This window comes from Melospiza melodia, chromosome 20, assembly GCF_035770615.1.
Source record: "Melospiza melodia melodia isolate bMelMel2 chromosome 20, bMelMel2.pri, whole genome shotgun sequence".
In the NCBI taxonomy this organism is placed as follows: Eukaryota; Metazoa; Chordata; class Aves; order Passeriformes; family Passerellidae; genus Melospiza; species Melospiza melodia.
Window position 1 is genome coordinate 15,368,938 of NC_086213.1, and position 26,373 is coordinate 15,395,310.

At 43.0% G+C, this 26,373-nt stretch overlaps 1 long non-coding RNA gene across 4 annotated transcripts in view; it reads left to right on the forward strand.

The window, feature by feature from the left end:
- Positions 1-24,647, forward strand: part of LOC134427448 (uncharacterized) — a 50,669-nt gene extending 26,022 nt beyond the window's left edge. The window contains exons 1-7 of one of the 4 annotated variants that reach the window (XR_010030179.1): positions 8,667-8,897; positions 9,411-9,475; positions 21,894-21,957; positions 22,646-22,721; positions 22,839-23,148; positions 23,489-23,606; positions 24,379-24,647. This is a non-coding gene — a long non-coding RNA (uncharacterized LOC134427448). Of the gene's footprint in view, positions 1-3,757; positions 4,017-8,666; positions 8,898-9,410; positions 9,476-18,611; positions 18,724-21,210; positions 21,276-21,893; positions 21,958-22,645; positions 22,722-22,838; positions 23,149-23,488; positions 23,607-24,289 lie in introns of those variants that run through there. The other 3 variants (XR_010030178.1, XR_010030175.1, XR_010030176.1) reach the window with 3 other exon arrangements.
- The last annotated feature ends 1,726 nt before the right edge of the window (positions 24,648-26,373 follow it).

A 26,373-nucleotide genomic window follows, 5' to 3' on the forward strand; every position in this document is an offset into this window, starting at 1 on the left:
AAATATCAACTATCTATAAGAAGGAATAAGAGCTCTATGTCACGTGCAGCAGTAGAAAATTTCAGGCTCCCAGGGAATAAATAGTTTTCTTTAAATTATTTCCATTTTGGAGTTTTTTTTTTACTCCCGGGTAGCCTGAAAGTTTCTACTGCTGCTTTTTTATTTTAAAGCTAGAAAGCTAAACCAAGATTAGAAATACAAGAAAGGGGAAGGGAAGGGAAAGGAAAGGAAAGGAAAGGAAAGGAAAGGAAAGGAAAGGAAAGGAAAGGAAAGGAAAGGAAAGGAAAGGAAAGGAAAGGAGTGAAAAACAGAGTGAAAAAAGTAAAAAGAGATGGAGGGAAAAAGAGAGGGCATTGGGGAGGAGCGGTGCTGCCTCAGGTCCTTCCCCGCCCTGGGGCGAAGGAGCCGTTTGATGCCCGGGGGGGCGTGCAGGTCCCGGTGGCTCCCGGGGGACGGAGCGGTGGCTGTCAGCCCGAGACTACAACTCCCGGCAGGCCGTGCTGCTGGCGCGGCGTGTGACGCAACGGCTGACGCGGCACATGAGTGGCTGGCGTGCCAGGCGGCCGCGCGGGGCTGTGCGCGGGCAGCTGCCGGCGCCTCTCCCGCGCGGGACAGCGACGCTGGAGGGGCCCAGCCTCCGTCTGGCCGCCCGCCCGGAGCTGAGCAGCGCGGAATGAGCGTCCGCCCGGTTCCTCGGCCTCCCTCAGCGGTGCCGGAGGCGGGGGGCGAGGCGGTGCTTTGCTGCCGCGGGCCGGGAGCTGCAGGAGCCGCCCCGGGCGAGCGGCGCCGGGCGCTCCCGCGGTCCCGGTGGGGCGGCCGCCCTCGGGCTGGCGGAGGCGCCGGAGGAGCCCCCGAGCTGCAGCCGTCTCCCTCGGGCTGCTGCCGGTGCTGCGAGCGGAGGCGGCTCCGCCCGTGTTGGGCGCTGCGAGCAGGGAGCGCTGCGGTATCGCCGGCATGACGGGGCTGCTGCCAGCGTTAGTGCTCGTGGCTCTTTGTGCCGTGACAGCGGATGGAGCGGCGCTGGGCGGTAAAGCCAGAGATGGCCGGGAGAATGCCCAGCGCAGGGAGCGGGCGGGCTGTGTGCTTCGGATGGCACAGGTGCGAGCTGCAAAGTGACCCCCCCTTCCGCCCCTGCCCTCCCGAGCCCCGGGGAAAATGCTTTCCAGCATTGTCGAGCTTCTGAAAGACAAAACTTGTGATTTGACACTTGCATCCAGAAAAGGTTTCTGACTAGATTAGCTAATGCCTAAATTGTTCTTGGTTACATCCCATGACCGGTTTTAGGCAGTGACTTTATACTGCTTTTAGGATTTTCTTGTACAATAGTGAGAAAATAGGCAGGTCTGATAGTGGTTTCACTTTTTTTCTACTTCACGTTCCATAAGATTCTTTTATCCAAGCACTTGTTTTAAAATTCTACTAGGCGGTTATGGTTCACTTTTTTTTTTTCTTTGCAGCAGCCTTGACTTTTTTTTTCCTCTAAATTGGGAGTAAAATTACCTTGATTTTCTTCCTTCTTTTTTAACTGAATTGTTTTTATTAAAAATCCTATTTGAATATGTAGGAAAAGTGGGGATGTCCTGTAATATATATTCTAGCTTTTCTTGTTTACAGGGTACTCACAAAATATGTCTCCCTTAGAGTCCCACAGAAACGTTCTCAGTGCGATCTCTATCAAGGTATGTATTTACAAGTAAGTGATCCCTTTAGATATTTGCCTGTGAATTACCTTTTCCTGTAATTCAGAGCTTGCGTTCTGTGGGTTGTATGATAAACCTGTAAAATATGTAAGAATGGTTTTGCAAGTCTGAATCGTTGAAGGCAGCAATAAGTGGATTTAGAGCCTGTTCTTGAGCAGACAAAGGGAAAAAGTGTGACTTTGATGCTGAACTTGTCATTTTTCATTTGACTTGTCTTGAATTATTTAAGAATAGAGAGAACTAGAAAAAGAGAGAAATAGAATTGGTTATTGGGCACTCCTCAAATGCTCACCATGATCCAGTGTGGAGCTGAAGGGAAGGGTGATGGAACAGAGCTCTGTGCTTTGGAAGGGAATAAATTTAAAGCTGACCTCCGCACAGAGTCTCACTAACTTCTGTTGCCTGAAAGGTAGCAAGAGCAAAGACATAGAATATTTCTCCCTGTTTGTAGATATACTTGTCATTCAAAATTATGCTGATGGGGATATGCTTTTATGTATTTAGTGACCTTTACAGATTTCTTCCCCGAGTTTTTTGAGTTCATAGAATCATGGAATAATTCAGGTTGGAAGGGGCTCTAGAGATCACCTCGTTCCAAGCCTGCTGCCGTGGGCAGGGACATGGTTCCATGGACCAGGTTGCTCTGAGCCTGATCCCAGAGCACCAATGGGCCTCGAACACTTCCAGGGATGGGGCAGCCCCAGCATCTGTGAGCAGCCTGTGCCAGCCAGTTGCCAGAGGAGGAAGAAAGCCCTTCCCACCCGGAGCAGAGGTTGCTGCAGCTTCGCGCAGCCTCGTGTCACCGAGTGTGTGAGACAGAAAGGCCCTTCCCGTGGAGGGAGAACAGCACTGAAAGATCTTTTTTGGGAGAAGCGGAGCAGAGCTGGCCTGGTGCCTGGCAGCTGTGCAGGCAGTGGGGATGGAGAAGCTGCAGTTATCTGTCTTCTTGGCTGAGTCTTTAAAAATGAGACACATTTCTGTAGTTCCTTTTCGAGCATTACGTGACAGTTCCCCCTAGAAGTGCAAAGGCAGCTGTTTTCTTAGCAGGAGGAAGTCAGGAAGAGGCAAAGCAGGCAAAGACATCAGATAAGTCTGGATAAAAATCTTGGCTAACCTGTTTTTTTCCCCCTCCTCCAAACAGCCAATTCTGAAGCGCTGAGCAGAGATCTGCCCGGGAGGCAGAGCAGAGGCGATCTCTGAGAGCTGACACGGGAGCTCTGGTGAGGACAGCTGCTCCCCTGCCTCGGTGTGGGACCTGCTGAGCTGCCGTTCCTGTGGTGGGAGTGTTTCTCCTCTCATCCAGGCAAGCCAGAGAGCTCCTAGGGAAGGGGCAGGTAAGGTTTAAGTGCCGAGATCTCTCCGGTAAGAGGTGACGTGGCAAAAGGAAATGGCCTCAAGTTGCAGCAGGGAAGGCTTAGATTGGCTTTGAGGACCAGTTTGTTCACTGAAAGGGTGGTCAGGCGTAGGAGCGGGCTGCCCAGGGCAGTCCCCATTGCTGGAGACATTGAAAGCATGGCAAGATGTGGTGTTTAGGGACCTGATTTGGGCTTGGCAGTGCTGGGGCAACAGCTCGATGGTCTTAGAAGGCTTTTGCAACCTAAAGGATGCTATGGTTCTGGAAAGCCTCGACCCCTCTGGCTCTGACACAGCACCTGGATGCTGACGGAAGGTCACAGACCCTGGAGGTGCCTGTCCCCCAGGGAGGGAGAGGCCGAGGCAGTGTGGCCTGCAGGGAGGGTGTCGTCCCCAGAGAGCAGCCGGCGACTCCATGCCTGCCCGGGGCTGCGGGTGCCCCCTCGGGGTGGACGCCTGCCCTCAGGTTTCCCTCTGGGCACCCGGGGAGGGAACCAGGTCCATCCGTGTGGCAGCTGCAGGGCCTGCAGGCTCTGGGCCCTGGAGCCGAGTGAGCCTGAGCTGCTGCATGCTTGCTGTGAGCTTTGGGGTGAGCGTGCATCACCGCAGGCCTGGGATGGATTGAAATGCGCTGAGGAAAGCAGAGGGAGGGAGGGAGGGAGGGAGGGAAATGCTCTGTTAACATGTGCCAATTCTTCTGTCAGACTCATCACGGCGGGACAGCGTGAGGACTGAAAGTGTAAGAAGATGTGGAGGGAAAGAGAGAATCTGACAGGAGCAGCGAACGCACGAGTGCACGAATTTTGCTTTTTGCTTGGATGTAAACTCAGGAGTTGAAAGGAGTTTGGGAGTGAGAAGGGACATTTCAGAAGGAGAAGAAGAAAAAGAAGTTGTTGTTGTTGTTACAGTCCTGGCAAAATCTTTTGTTCTAGCTAATAAAAGAAGTTAGTTTAAAAAACAAAAGGGAAAAAATGTAGTGTTTTTATTTTTTCCTTCACTATGATATTCATTGGTGGTATATGGTGTGTTGTTTTATTTCTTGGTATTATTAACTCTGTGTAAATTGTTTTTTGAGTGAAGCTGACTTTCTGGATGGGTTGGTTTGTATTTGAGGCAGGATTAATTTCAATAGGATTCTTTCATAGATTTCTGATGGGTATTACTGGGATTTTGGTTTTGTTTGCTGTATGTATAAACATAGAGCTTTGGTGGGGCCAGCTGGGCTGCTGGAGTTTTGGGTGTAAATTTATTAGATGGCTTTTGTTAGATGCAGTTTTTAATTTTTGAAATGTTTTTCAATGTAGTGGTTTTAAGGTGGTTTTTAAGAATTCATTGTATTGTTTTCTGTTGTTTGTAGTTGGTGTATGATAAGGGATGTGGTGTGACTTTTTGAACATTATGGTTTTGGTGTTCCTAAGTTCTGATTTCTTTGTGGTTCAATATTTTTTTTTTATTTTTATTTTTTGGGACAGGGGCATTTATATGGTGGGTTTTTATAGGCAATATGTTTTTTAATTTAGGTAGTGATATTTTTTAATATTTTTAATAGTTTAGGTTTTTTATTTTCATGGTTTTAATTATTTTTTTTAATTTTTTCAAATAACTTTTATAGATGACAGGTTATTATTTGTGCATTAACATAAAGGTAGAGCTTTGGGGACTTTTTAGTAATGTTTAGGGTCAGTTGTGCAGTTTTGAGTCTAGTGCGTTGGTTTGATTTAATTTTTATTGGGTGTTTGTTTTTATTAGCAGTTGTGTCATTTTCAAGGTGTGTTTTGAGTTTTTTGGGGTTTTTGAGATACCGGTTTAGGAGGAAGTTTATGATGAGCATGTGCGGAGGTTTTGGGCTACTTTATAGTGGGATTTAAAATTTATTTACAGTTAGGTTTATTTGAGTTTTTATTAGGGTTCAATGACGTTGTGGGATGTTTGTTCCGTTAGTAACAGAAATAGGTTTTGTTTTGCTGTGCTGCGATGGGATGGGCGTGTGCTGCGTGCCGGTGCTGACAAAGGTACAGTATTGTTGTGGCTCTGGTGCGTCGGGTTAATGAACTGACATGGTTTAATATAGAGATGAAAATAGAAATAAATATACATTTAAAAATAAATATAACATTAGAGTTGTAAACATAAATATAGATAACAGATACATACGTAAAACTGTAATATATGGTATATAATTGTAACATATTATCATATAGATAAATGATAGTCTATTTTATATATATATATACACAAAGATATATAAATATAGATTGTAAATATAAAAATATTTAAATAGAGTGAAAGAAAATTGGGGGGTTTTATTAGGTTATAGGCTGGGGTTTTTAAATGATAGAAATAAAATATCAATTCAGATATACAAATATATATAGAAATACAAATATCTATACATATTTAATTTAAACAAATATAAGTAAGAAAATATATATAATACAGAAAATATATATCTATGATTATATTAGAAGGTATTCTCTCTAATATATATAATATCTATGAATAAAATAAATAAAAATATCCATATAAATATCATTATAATTTTGAAAAATAAATTAACTTCCTAAATTTTAAATCTGATTCAAATAAAGGGTTGTCCTTGGTTTTTATTTGGTTAGAGGCAGGAGTTTTATTTTAAATAATATAAGCAATATAGAAATGTGGATCTTAAGATAGAAATATATAATAAATATATAAAGAAAAATTGCTAAACTATGAATATAAATTTAAATATAAATATATGTAAGTAATATGAAGAGTTGTAGCATGGAATATAAATAACATTATATGGCAATATAAACTATAAATGGGAATATAAATATAAAAATATGTAAATATAGTTTAAAAGAAAGGGAATGTTTTGGCTTTTATTTAAGTAGAGGCAGGGTTTTTATTTTGAATATTATAAGTGTTCCAGAAGTAAAAATCTTGACGCAGAAATATTTAATCAATATAAAAAATATGAATAAAAATATATAAAAAATATAAATACCTACTCGCATCGCATGTAATATAGAATATAAATTTATTTATAAATTGACATTGGTAAAGATAAATGTGTAAGTAAGCAATATACATTAATATACAATATAAATACAAATATGAATATAAAAATTGAACATTAGGATAAAATCTATTTAAATATTTTTTAAAACAAAGGGTTGGGATCTTTTTTTATTCTTGTGTTAGAGGCAGGGTTTTTATTTTAAATAATATGAATATAGATATTATTGTTATATATTTCTAAATATTGAGATATACAATCAAGATATAAATATATATATAAACACAAAATATAAATAAATACAAATAATAGGAAGAGATGTAATGAAGAATACAAATAACAGTATACATAAGTATACATTTTAAATGTAAATGTGAATATGAACCTGAAAAATAGAGTTTAAAAAAATATTTAAGTACAGTTTTGAAGAAAGGGGTTCTTTTTGGCTTTAATGTGGATGGAGGCAAAGGTTTTATTTTAAATAATCCAAGTGTTACAGAAGTAAAAATCGTAACAGAAATATATACTTACTGTGTAAAAATATTTATAAAAATATACAAATAAATTTAAGTTTTAGGGATATATGCAATATGGAATAGAAATGTATTTATAAAAAGAAATGTATAAATGGACAGTGTACATCAATATACATTGTAAATAGAAATGTGAATATTAATATGAAAAAATATTTTAAAAAATATTTAAATATTTTTTAAAATAATTTTTTTTTTTGTGTTGTGTTTTGTTTTGTTTTGTCTTTTATCCTATTAGATTAGAGGCAGAAGTTTATTTTTCCTCTTCCCGGTTGTTTTGGGGCATTTATTTCAGAGCAGTTTTCGGCGGGGGTCGCCCCTGTTCTTTTTTGCCGCCTTCGCTGCCGCAGCCCCGAGGCGCGCTGCGCCCCCGGCTGGGGCGGGCGGCAGTGCTGGCGCCTTGTGGGCAGAGCGCGGTACTGCAGCCATGCAGCGAGAGGCCGCCACCTTGGGAGTGGCGCGTGGGCGATGTCGCGGACTTTTAATTGACCTTCTCAGCATGGCGACGAAAAGGGCGGGGAAGTAGAGGACCGGGTGGGTGTCACTGCACTGCCTGCACGGAATACCAACGTCATGGCGGCTCCGACGGATTTTTCTGTGGCGTTTCATGTGTACCCGAGACATGCTGTGGGCTCAGGGGCGCCGCGGGCGGGCGTATTTTGGCGGGTTTGTGAGAGGCATCTGGGTAAACGCCTCGCTGTGCCGGGGTCCTCTCACGTCCGCTTTCCCGCCCTGAGGGAGCCGAGCCGGGCCGAATAGTTCCGAAGAGCCGAAGAGCCGAGTGTGGCCGAAAACAGCCGAGTTTCACCGAAGAGCCGAGTGTGGCCGAAAACAGCCGACTTTCCCCGAAGAGCCGAGTGTGGCCGAAAACAGCCGAGTTTCGCCGAAGAGCCGAGTGCGGCCGGAAACAGCCGACTTTCCCCGAAGAGCCGAGTGCGGCCGGAAACAGCCGAGTTTCACCGAAGAGCCCAGTGCGGCCGAAAACAGCCGAGTTTACACCAAGAGCCGATGATAGCCGACTGGAACCGATAGCCGAGTGTAGCCGACTTGAGCCGCATTTAGACAATGTGCTGAATACGACCGAGTTTAGCCGAAGAGCCGAACTGAAACGAGTTTAGACCAAGAGCCGAACCAAGCCGAACCAAGCCGAGTTTCATTAAACAGAACCGAACGACGCGGCAGCGCTGTGCCTGCAGTGCGCCTGTGCAGACGGCAGGGATCGCTCTGCCTGCAGTGCGCCCGTGCACACGGCAGGGGGCGCTGTATAAAGTATAAAATATCAACTATCTATAAGAAGGAATAAGAGCTCTATGTCACGTGCAGCAGTAGAAAATTTCAGGCTCCCAGGGAATAAATCGTTTTCTTTAAATTATTTTCATTTTGGAGTTTTTTTTTTACTCCCGGGTAGCCTGAAAGTTTCTACTGCTGCTTTTTTATTCTAAAGCTAGAAAGCTAAACCAAGATTAGAAATACAAGAAAGCGGAAGGGAAGGGAAGGGAAAGGAAAGGAAAGGAGTGAAAAACAGTGAAAAAAGTAAAAAGAGTTGGAGGGAAAAAGAGAGGGCATTGGGGAGGAGCGGTGCTGCCTCAGGTCCTTCCCCGCCCTGGGGCGAAGGAGCCGTTTGATGCCCGGGAGGGCGTGCAGGTCCCGGTGGCTCCCGGGGGACGGAGCGGTGGCTGTCAGCCCGAGACTACAACTCCCGGCAGGCCGTGCTACTGGCGCGGCGTGTGACGCAACGGCTGACGCGGCACATGAGTGGCTGGCGTGCCAGGCGGCCGCGCGGGGCTGTGCGCGGGCAGCTGCCGGCGCCTCTCCCGCGCGGGACAGCGACGCTGGAGGGGCGCAGCCTCCGTCTGGCCGCCCTCCCGGAGCTGAGCAGCGCGGAATGAGCGTCCGCCCGGTTCCTCGGCCTCCCTCAGCGGTGCCGGAGGCGGGGGGCGAGGCGGTGCTTTGCTGCCGCGGGCCGGGAGCTGCAGGAGCCGCCCCGGGCGAGCGGCGCCGGGCGCTCCCGCGGTCCCGGTGGGGCGGCCGCCCTCGGGCTGGCGGAGGCGCCGGAGGAGCCCCCGAGCTGCAGCCGTCTCCCTCGGGCTGCTGCCGGTGCTGCGGGCGGAGGCGGCTCCGCCCGTGTTGGGCGCTGCGAGCAGGGAGCGCTGCGGTATCGCCGGCATGACGGGGCTGCTGCCAGCGTTAGTGCTCGTGGCTCTTTGTGCCGTGACAGCGGATGGAGCGGCGCTGGGCGGTAAAGCCAGAGATGGCCGGGAGAATGCCCAGCGCAGGGAGCGGGCGGGCTGTATGCTTCGGATGGCACAGGTGCGAGCTGCAAAGTGATCCCCCCTTCCGCCCCTGCCCTCCCGAGCCCCGGGGAAAATGCTTTCCAGCATTGTCGAGCTTCTGAAAGACAAAACTTGTGATTTGACACTTGCATCCAGAAAAGGTTTCTGACTAGATTAGCTAATGCCTAAATTGTTCTTGGTTACATCCCATGACCGGTTTTAGGCAGTGACTTTATACTGCTTTTAGGATTTTCTTGTACAATAGTGAGAAAATAGGCAGGTCTGATAGTGGTTTCACTTTTTTTCTACTTCACGTTCCATAAGATTCTTTTATCCAAGCACTTGTTTTAAAATTCTACTAGGCGGTTATGGTTCACTTTTTTTTCTTTGCAGCAGCCTTGACTTTTTTTTTCCTCTAAATTGGGAGTAAAATTACCTTGATTTTCTTCCTTCTTTTTTAACTGAATTGTTTTTATTAAAAATCCTATTTGAATATGTAGGAAAAGTGGGGATGTCCTGTAATATATATTCTAGCTTTTCTTGTTTACAGGGTACTCACAAAATATGTCTCCCTTAGAGTCCCACAGAAACGTTCTCAGTGCGATCTCTATCAAGGTATGTATTTACAAGTAAGTGATCCCTTTAGATATTTGCCTGTGAATTACCTTTTCCTGTAATTCAGAGCTTGCGTTCTGTGGGTTGTATGATAAACCTGTAAAATATGTAAGAATGGTTTTGCAAGTCTGAATCGTTGAAGGCAGCAATAAGTGGATTTAGAGCCTGTTCTTGAGCAGACAAAGGGAAAAAGTGTGACTTTGATGCTGAACTTGTCATTTTTCATTTGACTTGTCTTGAATTATTTAAGAATAGAGAGAACTAGAAAAAGAGAGAAATAGAATTGGTTATTGGGCACTCCTCAAATGCTCACCATGATCCAGTGTGGAGCTGAAGGGAAGGGTGATGGAACAGAGCTCTGTGCTTTGGAAGGGAATAAATTTAAAGCTGACCTCCGCACAGAGTCTCACTAACTTCTGTTGCCTGAAAGGTAGCAAGAGCAAAGACATAGAATATTTCTCCCTGTTTGTAGATATACTTGTCATTCAAAATTATGCTGATGGGGATATGCTTTTATGTATTTAGTGACCTTTACAGATTTCTTCCCCGAGTTTTTTGAGTTCATAGAATCATGGAATAATTCAGGTTGGAAGGGGCTCTAGAGATCACCTCGTTCCAAGCCTGCTGCCGTGGGCAGGGACATGGTTCCATGGACCAGGTTGCTCTGAGCCTGATCCCAGAGCACCAATGGGCCTCGAACACTTCCAGGGATGGGGCAGCCCCAGCATCTGTGAGCAGCCTGTGCCAGCCAGGTGCCAGAGGAGGAAGAAAGCCCTTCCCACCCGGAGCAGAGGTTGCTGCAGCTTCGCGCAGCCTCGTGTCACCAAGTGTGTGAGACAGAAAGGCCCTTCCCGTGGAGGGAGAACAGCACTGAAAGATCTTTTTTGGGAGAAGCGGAGCAGAGCTGGCCTGGTGCCTGGCAGCTGTGCAGGCAGTGGGGATGGAGAAGCTGCAGTTATCTGTCTTCTTGGCTGAGTCTTTAAAAATGAGACACATTTCTGTAGTTCCTTTTCGAGCATTACGTGACAGTTCCCCCTAGAAGTGCAAAGGCAGCTGTTTTCTTAGCAGGAGGAAGTCAGGAAGAGGCAAAGCAGGCAAAGACATCAGATAAGTCTGGATAAAAATCTTGGCTAACCTGTTTTTTTCCCCCTCCTCCAAACAGCCAATTCTGAAGCGCTGAGCAGAGATCTGCCCGGGAGGCAGAGCAGAGGCGATCTCTGAGAGCTGACACGGGAGCTCTGGTGAGGACAGCTGCTCCCCTGCCTCGGTGTGGGACCTGCTGAGCTGCCGTTCCTGTGGTGGGAGTGTTTCTCCTCTCATCCAGGCAAGCCAGAGAGCTCCTAGGGAAGGGGCAGGTAAGGTTTAAGTGCCGAGATCTCTCCGGTAAGAGGTGACGTGGCAAAAGGAAATGGCCTCAAGTTGCAGCAGGGAAGGCTTAGATTGGCTTTGAGGACCAGTTTGTTCACTGAAAGGGTGGTCAGGCGTAGGAGCGGGCTGCCCAGGGCAGTCCCCATTGCTGGAGACATTGAAAGCATGGCAAGATGTGGTGTTTAGGGACCTGATTTGGGCTTGGCAGTGCTGGGGCAACAGCTCGATGGTCTTAGAAGGCTTTTGCAACCTAAAGGATGCTATGGTTCTGGAAAGCCTCGACCCCTCTGGCTCTGACACAGCACCTGGATGCTGACGGAAGGTCACAGACCCTGGAGGTGCCTGTCCCCCAGGGAGGGAGAGGACGAGGCAGTGTGGCCTGCAGGGAGGGTGTCGTCCCCAGAGAGCAGCCGGCGACTCCATGCCTGCCCGGGGCTGCGGGTGCCCCCTCGGGGTGGACGCCTGCCCTCAGGTTTCCCTCTGGGCACCCGGGGAGGGAACCAGGTCCATCCGTGTGGCAGCTGCAGGGCCTGCAGGCTCTGGGCCCTGGAGCCGAGTGAGCCTGAGCTGCTGCATGCTTGCTGTGAGCTTTGGGGTGAGCGTGCATCACCGCAGGCCTGGGATGGATTGAAATGCGCTGAGGAAAGCAGAGGGAGGGAGGGAGGGAGGGAAATGCTCTGTTAACATGTGCCAATTCTTCTGTCAGACTCATCACGGCGGGACAGCGTGAGGACTGAAAGTGTAAGAAGATGTGGAGGAAAACAGAGAATCTGACAGGAGCAGCGAACGCACGAGTGCACGAATTTTGCTTTTTGCTTGGATGTAAACTCAGGAGTTGAAAGGAGTTTGGGAGTGAGAAGGGACATTTCAGAAGGAGAAGAAGAAAAAGAAGTTGTTGTTGTTGTTACAGTCCTGGCAAAATCTTTTGTTCTAGCTAATAAAAGAAGTTAGTTTAAAAAACAAAAGGGAAAAAATGTAGTGTTTTTATTTTTTCCTTCACTATGATATTCATTGGTGGTATATGGTGTGTTGTTTTATTTCTTGGTATTATTAACTCTGTGTAAATTGTTTTTTGAGTGAAGCTGACTTTCTGGATGGGTTGGTTTGTATTTGAGGCAGGATTAATTTCAATAGGATTCTTTCATAGATTTCTGATGGGTATTACTGGGATTTTGGTTTTGTTTGCTGTATGTATAAACATAGAGCTTTGGTGGGGCCAGCTGGGCTGCTGGAGTTTTGGGTGTAAATTTATCAGATGGCTTTTGTTAGATGCAGTTTTTAATTTTTGAAATGTTTTTCAATGTAGTGGTTTTAAGGTGGTTTTTAAGAATTCATTGTATTGTTGTTTGTAGTTGGTGTATGATAAGGGATGTGGTGTGACTTTTTGAACATTATGGTTTTGGTGTTCCTAAGTTCTGATTTCTTTGTGGTTCAATATTTTTTTTTATTTTTATTTTTTGGGACAGGGGCATTTATATGGTGGGTTTTTATAGGCAATATGTTTTTTAATTTAGGTAGTGATATTTTTTAATATTTTTAATAGTTTAGGTTTTTTATTTTCATGGTTTTAATTATTTTTTTTAATTTTTTCAAATAACTTTTATAGATGACAGGTTATTATTTGTGCATTAACATAAAGGTAGAGCTTTGGGGACTTTTTAGTAATGTTTAGGGTCAGTTGTGCAGTTTTGAGTCTAGTGCGTTGGTTTGATTTAATTTTTATTGGGTGTTTGTTTTTATTAGCAGTTGTGTCATTTTCAAGGTGTGTTTGAGTTTTTTGGGGTTTTTGAGATACCGGTTTAGGAGGAAGTTTATGATGAGCATGTGCGGAGGTTTTGGGCTACTTTCTAATGGGATTTAAAATTTATTTACAGTTAGGTTTATTTGAGTTTTTATTAGGGTTCAATGACGTTGTGGGATGTTTGTTCCGTTAGTAACAGAAATAGGTTTTGTTTTGCTGTGCTGCGATGGGATGGGCGTGTGCTGCGTGCCGGTGCTGACAAAGGTACAGTATTGTTGTGGCTCTGGTGCGTCGGGTTAATGAACTGACATGGTTTAATATAGAGATGAAAATAGAAATAAATATACATTTAAAAATAAATATAACATTAGAGTTGTAAACATAAATATAGATAACAGATACATACGTAAAACTGTAATATATGGTATATAATTGTAACATATTATCATATAGATAAATGATAGTCTATTTTATATATATATATACACAAAGATATATAAATATAGATTGTAAATATAAAAATATTTAAATAGAGTGAAAGAAAATTGGGGGGTTTTATTAGGTTATAGGCTGGGGTTTTTAAATGATAGAAATAAAATATCAATTCAGATATACAAATATATATAGAAATACAAATATCTATACATATTTAATTTAAGCAAATATAAGTAAGAAAATATATATAATACAGAAAATATATATCTATGATTATATTAGAAGGTATTCTCTCTAATATATATAATATCTATGAATAAAATAAATAAAAATATCCATATAAATATCATTATAATTTTGAAAAATAAATTAACTTCCTAAATTTTAAATCTGATTCAAATAAAGGGTTGTCCTTGGTTTTTATTTGGTTAGAGGCAGGAGTTTTATTTTAAATAATATAAGCAATATAGAAATGTGGATCTTAAGATAGAAATATATAATAAATATATAAAGAAAAATTGCTAAACTATGAATATAAATTTAAATATAAATATATGTAAGTAATATGAAGAGTTGTAGCATGGAATATAAATAACATTATATGGCAATATAAACTATAAATGGGAATATAAATATAAAAATATGTAAATATAGTTTAAAAGAAAGGGAATGTTTTGGCTTTTATTTAAGTAGAGGCAGGGTTTTTATTTTGAATATTATAAGTGTTCCAGAAGTAAAAATCTTGACGCAGAAATATTTAATCAATATAAAAAATATGAATAAAAATATATAAAAAATATAAATACCTACTCGCATCGCATGTAATATAGAATATAAATTTATTTATAAATTGACATTGGTAAAGATAAATGTGTAAGTAAGCAATATACATTAATATACAATATAAATACAAATATGAATATAAAAATTGAACATTAGGATAAAATCTATTTAAATATTTTTTAAAACAAAGGGTTGGGATCTTTTTTTATTCTTGTGTTAGAGGCAGGGTTTTTATTTTAAATAATATGAATATAGATATTATTGTTATATATTTCTAAATATTGAGATATACAATCAAGATATAAATATATATATAAACACAAAATATAAATAAATACAAATAATAGGAAGAGATGTAATGAAGAATACAAATAACAGTATACATAAGTATACATTTTAAATGTAAATGTGAATATGAACCTGAAAAATAGAGTTTAAAAAAATATTTAAGTACAGTTTTGAAGAAAGGGGTTCTTTTTGGCTTTAATGTGGATGGAGGCAAAGGTTTTATTTTAAATAATCCAAGTGTTACAGAAGTAAAAATCGTAACAGAAATATATACTTACTGTGTAAAAATATTTATAAAAATATACAAATAAATTTAAGTTTTAGGGATATATGCAATATGGAATAGAAATGTATTTATAAAAAGAAATGTATAAATGGACAGTGTACATCAATATACATTGTAAATAGAAATGTGAATATTAATATGAAAAAATATTTTAAAAAATATTTATATATTTTTTAAAATAATTTTTTTTTTTTGTGTTGTGTTTTGTTTTGTTTTGTCTTTTATCCTATTAGATTAGAGGCAGAAGTTTATTTTTCCTCTTCCCGGTTTTGGGGCATTTATTTCAGAGCAGTTTTCGGCGGGGGTCGCCCCTGTTCTTTTTTGCCGCCTTCGCTGCCGCAGCCCCGAGGCGCGCTGCGCCCCCGGCTGGGGCGGGCGGCAGTGCTGGCGCCTTGTGGGCAGAGCGCGGTACTGCAGCCGTGCAGCGAGAGGCCGCCACCTTGGGAGTGGCGCGTGGGCGATGTCGCGGACTTTTAATTGACCTTCTCAGCATGGCGGCGAAAAGGGCGGGGAAGTAGAGGACCGGGTGGGTGTCACTGCACTGCCTGCACGGAATACCAACGTCATGGCGGCTCCGACGGATTTTTCTGTGGCGTTTCATGTGTACCCGAGACATGCTGTGGGCTCAGGGGCGCCGCGGGCGGGCGTATTTTGGCGGGTTTGTGAGAGGCATCTGGGTAAACGCCTCGCCGTGCCGGGGTCCTCTCACGTCCGCTTTCCCGCCCTGAGGGAGCCGAGCCGGGCCGAATAGTTCCGAAGAGCCGAAGAGCCGAGTGCGGCCGGAAACAGCCGAGTTTCGCCGAAGAGCCGAGTGCGGCCGAAAACAGCCGACTTTCCCCGAAGAGCCGAGTGCGGCCGGAAACAGCCGAGTTTCACCGAAGAGCCCAGTGCGGCCGAAAACAGCCGAGTTTACACCAAGAGCCGATGATAGCCGACTGGAACCGATAGCCGAGTGTAGCCGACTTGAGCCGCATTTAGACAATGTGCCGAATACCGAGTTTATTTATATTATATTTAAACCGAGTTTAGCCGAAGAGCCGAACTGAAACGGGTTTAGACCAAGAGCCGAACCAAGCCGAACCAAGCCGAGTTTCATTAAACAGAACCGAACGACGCGGCAGCGCTGTGCCTGCAGTGCGCCTGTGCAGACGGCAGGGATCGCTCTGCCTGCAGTGCGCCCGTGCACACGGCAGGGGGCGCTGTATAAAGTATAAAATATCAACTATCTATAAGAAGGAATAAAAGCTCTATGTCATGCGCAGCAGTAGAAAATTTCAGGCTCCCAGGGAATAAATCGTATTCTTTAAATCATTTTCGTTTTGGAGTTTTTTTTTACTCCCAGGTAGCCTGAAAGTTACTACTGCTGCTCTTTTATTCTAAAGCTAGAAAGGAAAACCAAGATTAGAAATGCAGGGAAAGAAAGAAAGAAAAAGAAAAAAAGAAAATAAGGAAAGGAAATGAAAGGAAGAAAGAAGGAAGGACAGGAAGGAAGGAAGGAAGACAGACAAAAAACCCAAAAACCAGGAGGGCAAGGAGAAACCTACGGAAAAAAAAAAAAAAAAAAACAAACAAAAAAAAAAGAAAAAAAAAAAAAAAAAGAAAAGAAAAAAAAACAACAAAAAACAAAAAACAACAAAACCCAAGATGGGCAAGAAAAATCCCTGAAAACAGACCAGAGAAAAACCCCAAAATGGGCAAGAAATAAAATCAGAACTAAAACCCAAGATGGGGAAGAAAAAATCCAGAAAAGAAAAAAAAAAAAGAAGGACAAGAAAATCCCAGGGAAAAAAAAAAAAAAACCAAAAAAAAAAAAAAAAAAAAAAAAAAAAAAACCAAAAAACAAAAAACAAATATAACCCAAGGGGGGCAAGGAAAAAACAGAAAAAACACCAAGATGGGCAAGAAGAAACGAAGAAAAAACCCCCAAGAAATGCCAGAAAAAAATCAAGGAAAAAGGGAGTAAGCCCCAAGAAACAAGCCAAGAAAGAGAGGCAATAAAGGCCACAAAAACTCAAGAGAAAAGAAAACAAAACCAAGACATGCCAGAAAAAGGTACGAAAATGGTTCTGCCAGGTGCGATCAAGGTGAGCGGGTTCAGATTCAGGTCCAGGAGATGCACAAGTGTCAGATTAGCTTGGGGCACTGCTGTGCAATGCAGCTGTGACAGGATTTATGTTTAAATATAGTTTAAATAAATTGGGGATTGTTTGGCTTTTATTGGGGTATAGGCTGGAGATTTAATAAAAAATATAAAACTAGAAATCCAAATATATCATATATATATGTCGATAACAATAAATACTTAATACATATAAATATAAGTAAAAGAAATCTATTGTGTCAAAAGAATATATCTATTATTATATAAAAAGGTATACTCTCCAATATATATAATATCTATAAATATAACAAATGAAAATTACAAATATAGATGTGAATAGAATTATGACAAACAAAATTATTTTTAAACTTTTAAATGTGTTTTAAATAAAGGGATGTCTTTGCTTTTTATTTCGTTAGAGGCAGGGGTTTTATTTTAAATAATTTAAGTACTATAGAAATGTAAATCGACATACAGAAATATATAATAAATATATAGAGATGTAAAGATATAATACCACACTATGAATAGAAATAGAGATCTATGTAAGAAACATGAAGAGATGCAATATATAATATAATATAATTTTTATTATACAGTAATATAAATTCTAAATATAAATGCGAATATAAATATGAAAAATATGTGATGGGGGCTCGGAGCAGCCCAGGTGTGAGTGTGAGGATGATGGGGGCTCAGATCAGCACCAGGTGTGAGTATGAGGATGATGGGGGCTCGGAGCAGCCCAGGTATGAGCTGTTAGGATGATGGGGGCTCGGAGCAGCCCAGGTGTGAGTGTGAGGATGATGAGGGGCCGGCTCCTGCCAGGGCGAGGCTGTTTTAGGGGGAGGCTTTGCCTCAGCTCCCTTTTGCATGGAGCTGCTGAGTGGAGGGGTTTATGGGGCGCTCCCGGCGCTGTCTCATGGAAGGACTGCGAGAGCTTCCCACAGGGTCGGGGGCAACACCTGGATCTGCGCTTGGGTACGTGGAGCATCGCTTAAAGGAGGTGCCGAGGGACGAATCTTTGTGCCGGGGAGCAGCGGCCGAACAGGTGAGCCCGTGTGGGTTTGGAGCGGGGAATTTTCTCCTTCCCCTTTGCAATTTCATCTTGCCAGTCCCTCCCCGGATCCCCAGGAACAAAAGTGGAGCTTATGAGGACAAAAGGGATTAAGGAGAAGGAAGCAGCTGCTCTTCTTTTATTGTCTGCGTTTGAACTGAGGGGATCCCTCTTGACTTGTGGTTTTAAGGGTGTTGATTGCAGGAAAAGCTGCCTTTTCCAGGCTGTTAGGGGTATCCCGGGGGTGACAGGGAATCCCTGCGTTCTATTTTAAGGGGAATGGGAAAAGTATTCTTGTGGTGTTATGGGTTTGATTTGAAGGCAGCCACCCCATTTTCATTACCCTCGGGTTTAAATGGAGGGGGCAGCCCTGGTGTCCCTCCTTTTGAAGGGTTTGAATGGAGGTCGAAATTGCCCTTTCCCATCAGTCGAAGGCTTTCATTTGAGGAGCGCCCCTTCTTTTCTGCTCTCCTAGGGGGTGAAATTGGAGGGGAGAACGCATTTCTTTGCCCTTGTTGAAGTGAGGTGAGCCCCGTCTGCTTTTTCGGGGCTGGCTTGCGGGAAGCCGCAGCTCCGGCAGCGTTTGCAGGGCTGCAATGGGGCTGTGCCGCTGCATTGGAGGGCGCTGCCCGTGCCCGCGGCCCGGCCCGGAACGTTCCCGCTCGGGAGCGCTGCTGGCACGGCCCGGGCAGCTGCCGGGGCGCCCGGGGGATTCGGCGCGGCCGGGCCGGCCAAGGGCGGCAGTGGCGGAGCCGCGGCGGTGCGAGCCGTGCGGAGCCGAGCGGAGCCGGGCCGGGCCGGCCAAGGGCGGCAGAGGCGGCGCGGGCGCTGCTGCGCCGGCCCGGGCGGTGCCGGCCGCTCCGTCCGCTCCGGGCGCGGGGCTCGGGCGCCGCCGGTAGCCCCGGGCCCGGTGCCGGCCCCGCCGGGCAGGGGCAGCGGGCGGGGCTCCCCGGGACGGCGCCGGCCCCGCGTGCCGGAGCAGCCGCCGCAGGAGCCGCTTTCCTGCCGGGAGCCGCGCTCCGTCCGGGGCCGGCAGCGAGCGCGGGGTTCGGCCGCTCCAAGTTCGGCGGTGCCGTGGCTCGGAGGCGCTTTGGAGGCGTTGATGGCATCGCCGGGTTCGGTTTGCTGCTAAGGGATACGGTGTTCTTCCTGAGTGGTACGGTTCTCGGTGCCGGTAGGGATGATAAAGGTTCGTTTCGGATTGGGTTTTGTAGTCGGATATATATTTTTTTGCCGGGGTATTATGTGTAGAAGGGCGCGCAATGGTTTTTACGGGTCGTAGCGCGAAGCAGCGGTTCAGATTTTAATTCTGTTGCGGTGGCTTTTATTAGCGTGAGTGTGTAGTGTTTGTTTTGGGGGGCTTGGGGTAGCGTCCTGTCGTTCATAGCAGCGGGTTTTTAATCTCGATAATTGCATGTGTGTTTATCGTCTTCCAGGGCTTTTATTTGTTTGGTTTGTTTGATTGTAGTGTATGTTTTATGGTTACGGGTAATTTGGGGGACATTGTTTATGGTTACGTTTGTCTTTAGTCTTTGTGTTTGTTTCTAGGTGGTATTTTTATTTTGACAGCTTGAGGCACTATGGGTTTATTCAGTTGGGAATAATTTTTTTGTTGCAGATTTCAGTTTATCTGTTTTTTGGTATTATTCTTGTTGTTGGTTTCTTTATTTTTTTTTTTGTTGTTGTCTTTTAATGTATTTGAGTATTGTTTATCAGGGTTTATTTTGGGAACGTGGGTATTTATATGGTGGGTTTTTAAAGTATTTATTTATTTGGGTAGTTAATTTCTTAGTTTTTAGTGGTTGAGATGTTTTTCCATTTTGTTAATTAGTTCAGGTTTTAAAGTTATTTTTACAGAGGATTGTTTATTCTTTGCGTTAGTGTAGAGGTAGAATTTTCTTGTTTTTTTTTTTGGTAACGTCGTTCAGGGTGAGTGGCAATGGCTTGAGTTGAGTAGATTGGTTTGACTTTTTTTTAGTACTTTTTGTAATTTGCTGTGTGTGTTTCTATAGGATTTTCTTTTACTTTGGTTCCATTTTTCTGTCGTGATGAGAATTGTTACTGAAAAGAGTGTTCTTTGTTTTTTCGCTGACACTTGTTTGGCTGTTGGAGGTATCTTGATGTTTTTGGAAGATATTGGTGGGAATTTGATGCTGTTTGTTCTGTCATTTCATTTAGGAATTGGATTTTAAATATACAATTATGACTCTAACTATATTGAAACAAAAGAAATAGATGTGTAGCAATGGGAATGAGCCAATTTTATTTTTATATATTCGGTCAATTTTTAAAATTTAACATGTAACAAAAGTCATTATATGTTACAATAAGTTATTCTAATTTTAATAGAGTATTTTTATAGATAAATGAATAGAGAATATAAATGTAAATACAACCCAAACAAAAATACAAATATATAAATGTATTGCAACTATATGCAGATATATAAGAAATTAATAATAAATTGTAAATGTAAAATAACATAAATTGATACAATATATAATACAAGTAATACTGTATATATTTTATTAAAAATATTATAGGAAATGGATATAAAATAGATATAAATATGGATGTGATATATCTATCTATCTATATATATATATCATTTGTTGTATATTATGATAAATATAAATATAAAAAAAAATTTAGGTACATTAAAATAATGGATGGTTTTGTTTTTCCTTTGCCAAAGCAGGGGTTTTAGTGTAAAAATTACAAATGCAAATAATATAAAGGTAGAAATATAAGTATAGAAATATATCATAAACACATTAAAGATTTATATAAAAATTAGAAATATAAGGAAAAATAAGTTGTAGCAGTAGATATGGTAAATAATTTAAAAAATAATTCCCGTATATTTTTGAATAAGGTGCATATTAAATATAGTTATTAATATAATGCATCAATATAAACTATAAATATATATATAAAATATCAACTGTCTATAAGAAGGAATAAAAGCTCTATGTCACGGGCAGCAGTAGAAAATTTCAGGCTCCCAGGGAATAAATCGTTTTCTTTAAATCATTTTCGTTTTGGATTTTTTTTTTACTCCCGGATAGCCTGAAAGTTTCTACTGCTGCTTTTTTATTCTAAAGCTAGAAAGCTAAACCAAGATCAGAAATACGAGAAAGGGGAAGGGAAGGGAAGGGAAGGAAGGGAAGCAGGAGAGGAAGAGGGAAGGGAAGTGGTGAAAAACAGAGTGAAAAAAGTAAAAAGAGTTGTAGGGAAAAATAGAGGGCATCCGGGAGGAGCGGTGCTGCCTCAGGTCCTTCCCCGCCCTGGGGCGAAGGAGCCGTTTGATGCCCGGGAGGGAGTGCAGGTCCCGGTGGCTCCCGGGGGACGGAGCGCTGGCTGTCAGCCCGAGACTCCAACTCCCGGCAGGCCGTGCTACTGGCGCGGCGTGTGACGCAACAGCTGACGCGGCACATGAGTGGCTGCCAGCCCGAGACTCCAGCTCCCGGCAGGCCGTGCTGCCGGCGCGGCGTGTGACGCAACGGCCGACGCGGCCCGGCATTTTTCTCTAAATCGGCAGTAAATACAGCTGAGTAAAATTAGCTTGGTTTTCTTCCTTCTTTTGTAACTGAATTATTTTTATTAAAAATCCTATTTGATTATGTAGAAAAAGTGGGGATGTCCTGTAATATATCGTAGCTTTTCTTGTTTACAGGGTGCTCAGAACGCATGCGTCCCTTAGAGTCCCACGGAAAGGTTCTCAGTGCGCTCTCTATCAAGGTATGTATTTACAAATAAGTGATCCCTTTAGATATTTGCCTGTGTACCTTTTCCTGTAATTCAGAGCTTGCGTTCTGTGGGTTGTATGATAAACCTGTAAAACATGTAAAAATGGTTTTGCAAGTCTGAATCGTTGAAGGCAGCAATAAGTGGATTTAGAGCCTGTTCTTGAGCAGACAAAGGGAAAAAGTGTGACTTTGATGCTGAACTTGTCATTTTTCATTTGACTTGTCTTGAATGATTTAGGAATAGAGAGAACTAGAAAAAGAGAGAAATAGAATTGATTATTGAGCACTCCTCGAATGCTCACCATGATCCAGTGTAGAGCCGAAGGGAAGGGTGATGGAACAGAGCTCTGTGCTTTGGAAGGAAATAAATTTAAACCTGATCTCCGCACAGAGTCTCACTAACTTCTGTGGTTTTAAAATACAAAATTCGATTCGGAAGTGTTGGAAGTTAGTATTTTGGGAAAGAAATGGCAGTTCCACAGAACATTCCATTGAACAGAGGCTCTGGGAACGATTCATGTTGTAACTGCTGTCACTGCAATCAGTTGGTGGTTCAGCCTTGAAACGTGCACTTGGCCTTCTATAAAGCACTGTTTTGTTTGCCTTTCAGTGCTCTGAGTCTTGATAAATTGGAGAAGAGCCCAAGAGAAATTTTTCATCCCTTGATATAAAAGGTAGGAAGTGACTTTTTTTGGTTTGGTTCTTTTTCTTTATTATTTCCTGGAAATAAAAATAATTAAGTATAGGTACTACTGGTTTGTTTCTTCCAGTAGCAGGTGATAACAATAGCAGTAGTAATAGTAAAAATAATAATAGAAATAATAATAATAGTAATGTAATACTACATAAACTGTCTTTATCCATTGGACTGGCCATTTCAAATCAAAACTTCTAAACACAAATCAAACCATCATCCTTGTAGAATCTTTCACAGCAGCGGGCTAAAGATCCTGGTTTTGTTGACAGCATTTATTGGTTCTGGAAGAACAAGAGGGAAGTACAAGCCTAACTACTTCTAGCTCACAGACCCGTCCAGTGAACTCAGCTTTGTGTTTTGGTGGGCTTGTGATGACTGAAATCAATTGCTCATTACAGTTAAAAAAATTCATGTTTTTTTGAACGTGACAGCAGAAATAACTTTAGGCACCAACTGAATAATAATAGATCACCAGTTTAAGTTAAAAATTCATGCTATACTCTCAAAATTTAAAGGTAAATTATTATGTGTTAGGTGATGGTATAAAGTGTATGTTCTCATGTGTAATGCAAAGATGCATACATACCTGAAAGTCCTTAGAGGAAACAAATTTTTATGTCTGCTGTTTGATTGTTTACCATACGATATTTGGTTTCATTTCCCAGGGATAGGTGAATTTTAACTTTGGAGTCCCCTATGCTAAGGATGCTCAGCTTACAGGTGATGAAATGTTCAGTAATGGTGAGTTTTTCACCTTCTCTTTAATTGCTATGCTGATCTGAATAAGAAAAAAAACAAAAGCAAGAGAAAAAAAAGGATGGTTTATTATTTTTTACGCTGTTATGTTTGTTTCCTCAGTATTTGCTGCAGCTCTGCTCACCCAAGCTTTGGGTTCCTTCTGTCCCACTGGGAGTTGCCCAGTTTGGTTGCATCTGGTGAAATTCACCCTGAGACCTTACAGAACCAGCTCCAACTACGTGAGAGCCATTTGCAGTTCTCTCCAGACGCCTGGAGAATGGGCGACGTTTCTGAGGATCCGGCGAGCGTGCTTCTGTCAAAACTCAGTCTGTGAAAGTCCTGGGGAAAACCCTTCTGTGTCCTGAAGGGTTCAAACTCTGGTGAGGATCCAGTTATCAGGTGCTCACCTGGATGGTTCCAGCTCCCAAAGGTAACACTTGTACTCTTGCCCTGTAGTTTACATCTATTGTTTTTTTGTTATTTTGCAGGATTTTTTGTCTTTGCAAAATATTGTGCATTTCACTCTTTGGAACCTCTCAGATGGTTCTTTGGTGCAGCACCACCCCATGGGACACTTGGCTGCTGTCCTGAAGGGGTTGGTGGCTAGAATTGTAAATCCTGGAGAATTTGTGAGTCTTCTGTCCCCAGGGAGGTGTCATGCTTTGTTTACTTTTGTTCTGTTGGTTAGGCGCTGCTTCTCGTTGCAAGTATGAATTTCAAACTGCCCTGTTCTTATTTTAACTGTTTTCCTGGTTCTCTCCGTCCAGCAGGGAAAGACTCTCGTGTCCTTGTCGTCGGGCTCGGTGCTGTCCAAGAAGATACGGGGACTAAAAAAATCATAAGAAGCAAAATATGACTGCAGGGAAAAGAAGCTGGAGAGAACAGAAGGTGATATTGTTATCCTTACCCTGTATTAGAGACATCCGCTGTGCTTTGATGCTGGCAGCTGCCAGGGGCTTGTTAGCTCTTTGTAGGCAGGTGTAGGTGTTCACTTGTAGGTTTTTTCTCTGGACAAGTCAATTCAAACTTTGCTAAGCTTATATTTGCAGATTACTCTCTAGCACAGTCCAGCACGACATTTTTGAATGTTATAAAAATACTATGTTACTTGGAAATTGCTAATGAAGAGAAGCTTTAGGGGAAAATAAGATGTCAGGGTTGGAAGATGTGAGAAGAATTGTGTGGGGATGTTAGACTGAAGTAAAGCACACTTGAAGCTGGACTGGCACGCTGGCAGGTCCCCTATTAAACAGTAGTGCTGAGATTAGCCTGGGGGTTGCCCATTGTTTCTGTAGAAATCAATGTTTCCTGGTCTTCAGAGGGAAGCTGCTTTGAAAAGCTGGAAGGTGCAGCATGCTGACAATCCCCGTGCTTTGAATTAAAATTAGATTTCAGAAGGGTCCTAAGCTTTTGTCTTTTCCTAGAAGTCGATGTAATCCTATTGAGGAGTTTTTAATTCTGTGCTGCCATGTCATCCATCAGAGCCCTGTTGTACTAATCTTCATACAAGTACAAAACAAAAAATCAGACCCCGTCCCAAGCACTTAGAGCCCAGAACACGATTTCCTCAGGCTGCCATTTGTGTGCCATCGGTACTCACCACGGAAGGGAGCTGGGGATTGTTGCAGCTGTTGGGAACAAACCGCTTCTCGTCACACAGAAATGGAATTGGGACGACGCCTTGGCCAGCCCCTCTCTGCTATCGTCTCCTGAATCTGCAGCAGAGCAGTTCCAGTCCATCCGGGCACGTGTAATGCAGTTCCTGATGATCTGAGCACACGGAGCAGCGCTCAGCTGCTGTGGGGGTCTCAGGGAAGGCAGAGTGTGCATTGTCATCTTCCTGAACCTACAGACGAATCAAAGTGAGAAGCCACAGCGTGGAAATCAGTCGCATATATGCTAAATAAAACTTGCAGATTTTTTTAAGAATTGTTGTTGCTTGTTCTTTGTTGTGCTTCAGTGCTTAGAAAACCTCCCTTTAAAATCAGTTCAGTTCATGAGTTGAACCTTTGTTTGCAGACCCTCACTGAGCAGAATTCATTGCAGACTCAGTGCACGCTGTGCCGGCCTCCCGGGAGTGTGAGGAGCTCATGTGTGCTACTTTTTGCTTTAGGACGCTCTGAGGTATTTATTCCTTTTGGGATACGTGATGAGAATTCCCAAGAGAGGTAGTTATAAGGTATGACATCGGGGAAAAGCCTGTGTGGTTGGAATGTTGTTGCTGTCAAAAGTTAATTTTTTCTTAGCCAGTAGTTAGCTTTTTGCTTTATTTTTGTGGTATCAGTATTTTATTGTTTAAAAAATTGCTTCAAAATAACTTCAGTGGCTGGCCATCAGTACCTTGTTCAGATTTGCCTATTTGCTTGTAGCTGAAATGTTCACATCTTGTTTATCATTCTATTTAAGAAACTGCTGCCCAGCCAACTAATAACTGAATATCCATCTGTCTAGGACACGGGGAGAGGATTTAGGTAATGTCTTTGTTTCCAGAAAGAAGTTGTAGTGTAGTTTCTAAATAGAGGAGAAGGGGGTGAAGACTCGGGGCTCTGATGCCGTTGGGGCACCCCAAGGTCCCCAGGAGAGGGAGCCCCACTGGGGTGCAGGAGCAGGTGTGTTCTCATGTAATATAGAATAAATTATAAATATAAATATGAAAATTATAAACATGAAAATATTTTTAAAATACTTAAATAAAGCGGGTTTTCTTTATTGGTCAATAGGAAGGGTTTTGATTGTAAGAATTATAAATACAAATAATATAAAGGTAGAAATCTAAGTTTAGAAATATATAATAAATACATACAGATAAATATAAAAATTAAAAATATAAGAAAAAATTGTAGCAGTAGATATTATACATAATTTAAATAATAATTTAAATCTATTTTAAAATTTTATATATATAATATATATCATTATTAATGTAATACATCCAAAGAAACGATAAATTAAAATATGAATGTATAATTATACAAAGTATAAATAAAAAATATTTCAATATCCTTTAAAAGAAGGGGGTTTTTTTATTTATTTGGTTAGAGACGGGGTTTTTATTTGGAATAATGGAAGTATTATAGAAGTATAAAACTAAAGATAGAAATATACAGTCAATATAGAAAGATATCTATAAAAACACGAGCGAACGACGCTTCCTTCGGCCGAATGGAACGAGCTCAGCCGAACCAAGGCGAGACCGGCCGAACCTGACGGCCTCGAGCGAACCGAGGCCAGGCTTGCGAGGCTGCCTGAACCGAGCTCAGCCGAACCGAGCCCGCTGCTCTCGTGCGCGCTAACTAGCGCGAGTGCGGTCACAGCCCAATGAGCTCCTGTGCCACGCCGCGCTCCCGCTCGTGTCCGTGCGATGGCCGGGCCGCCCGCGGGACGCGGCAGCAGGAGAGCCCCGAGCCGGGCGAGTTTAACGTGAGGCGCCGCCGCTTGCCCGCCCTCAGGGAGCCGAGCGGAGTCGCGTCGAGCGCACTGAGCGGCTCCGAGTTGGGCCGAAGCGAGCCGGGCCGCGCCGAGCGCAGAGAGCGGCTCCGAGTTGGGCCGAAGCGAGGCGAGCCGGGGCGCGCCGAGCGCAGAGAGCGGCTCCGAGTTCGGCCGAAACGAGCCGAGGCGCGCCGAGCGCACAGAGAGGCTCCGAGTTCGGCCGAAG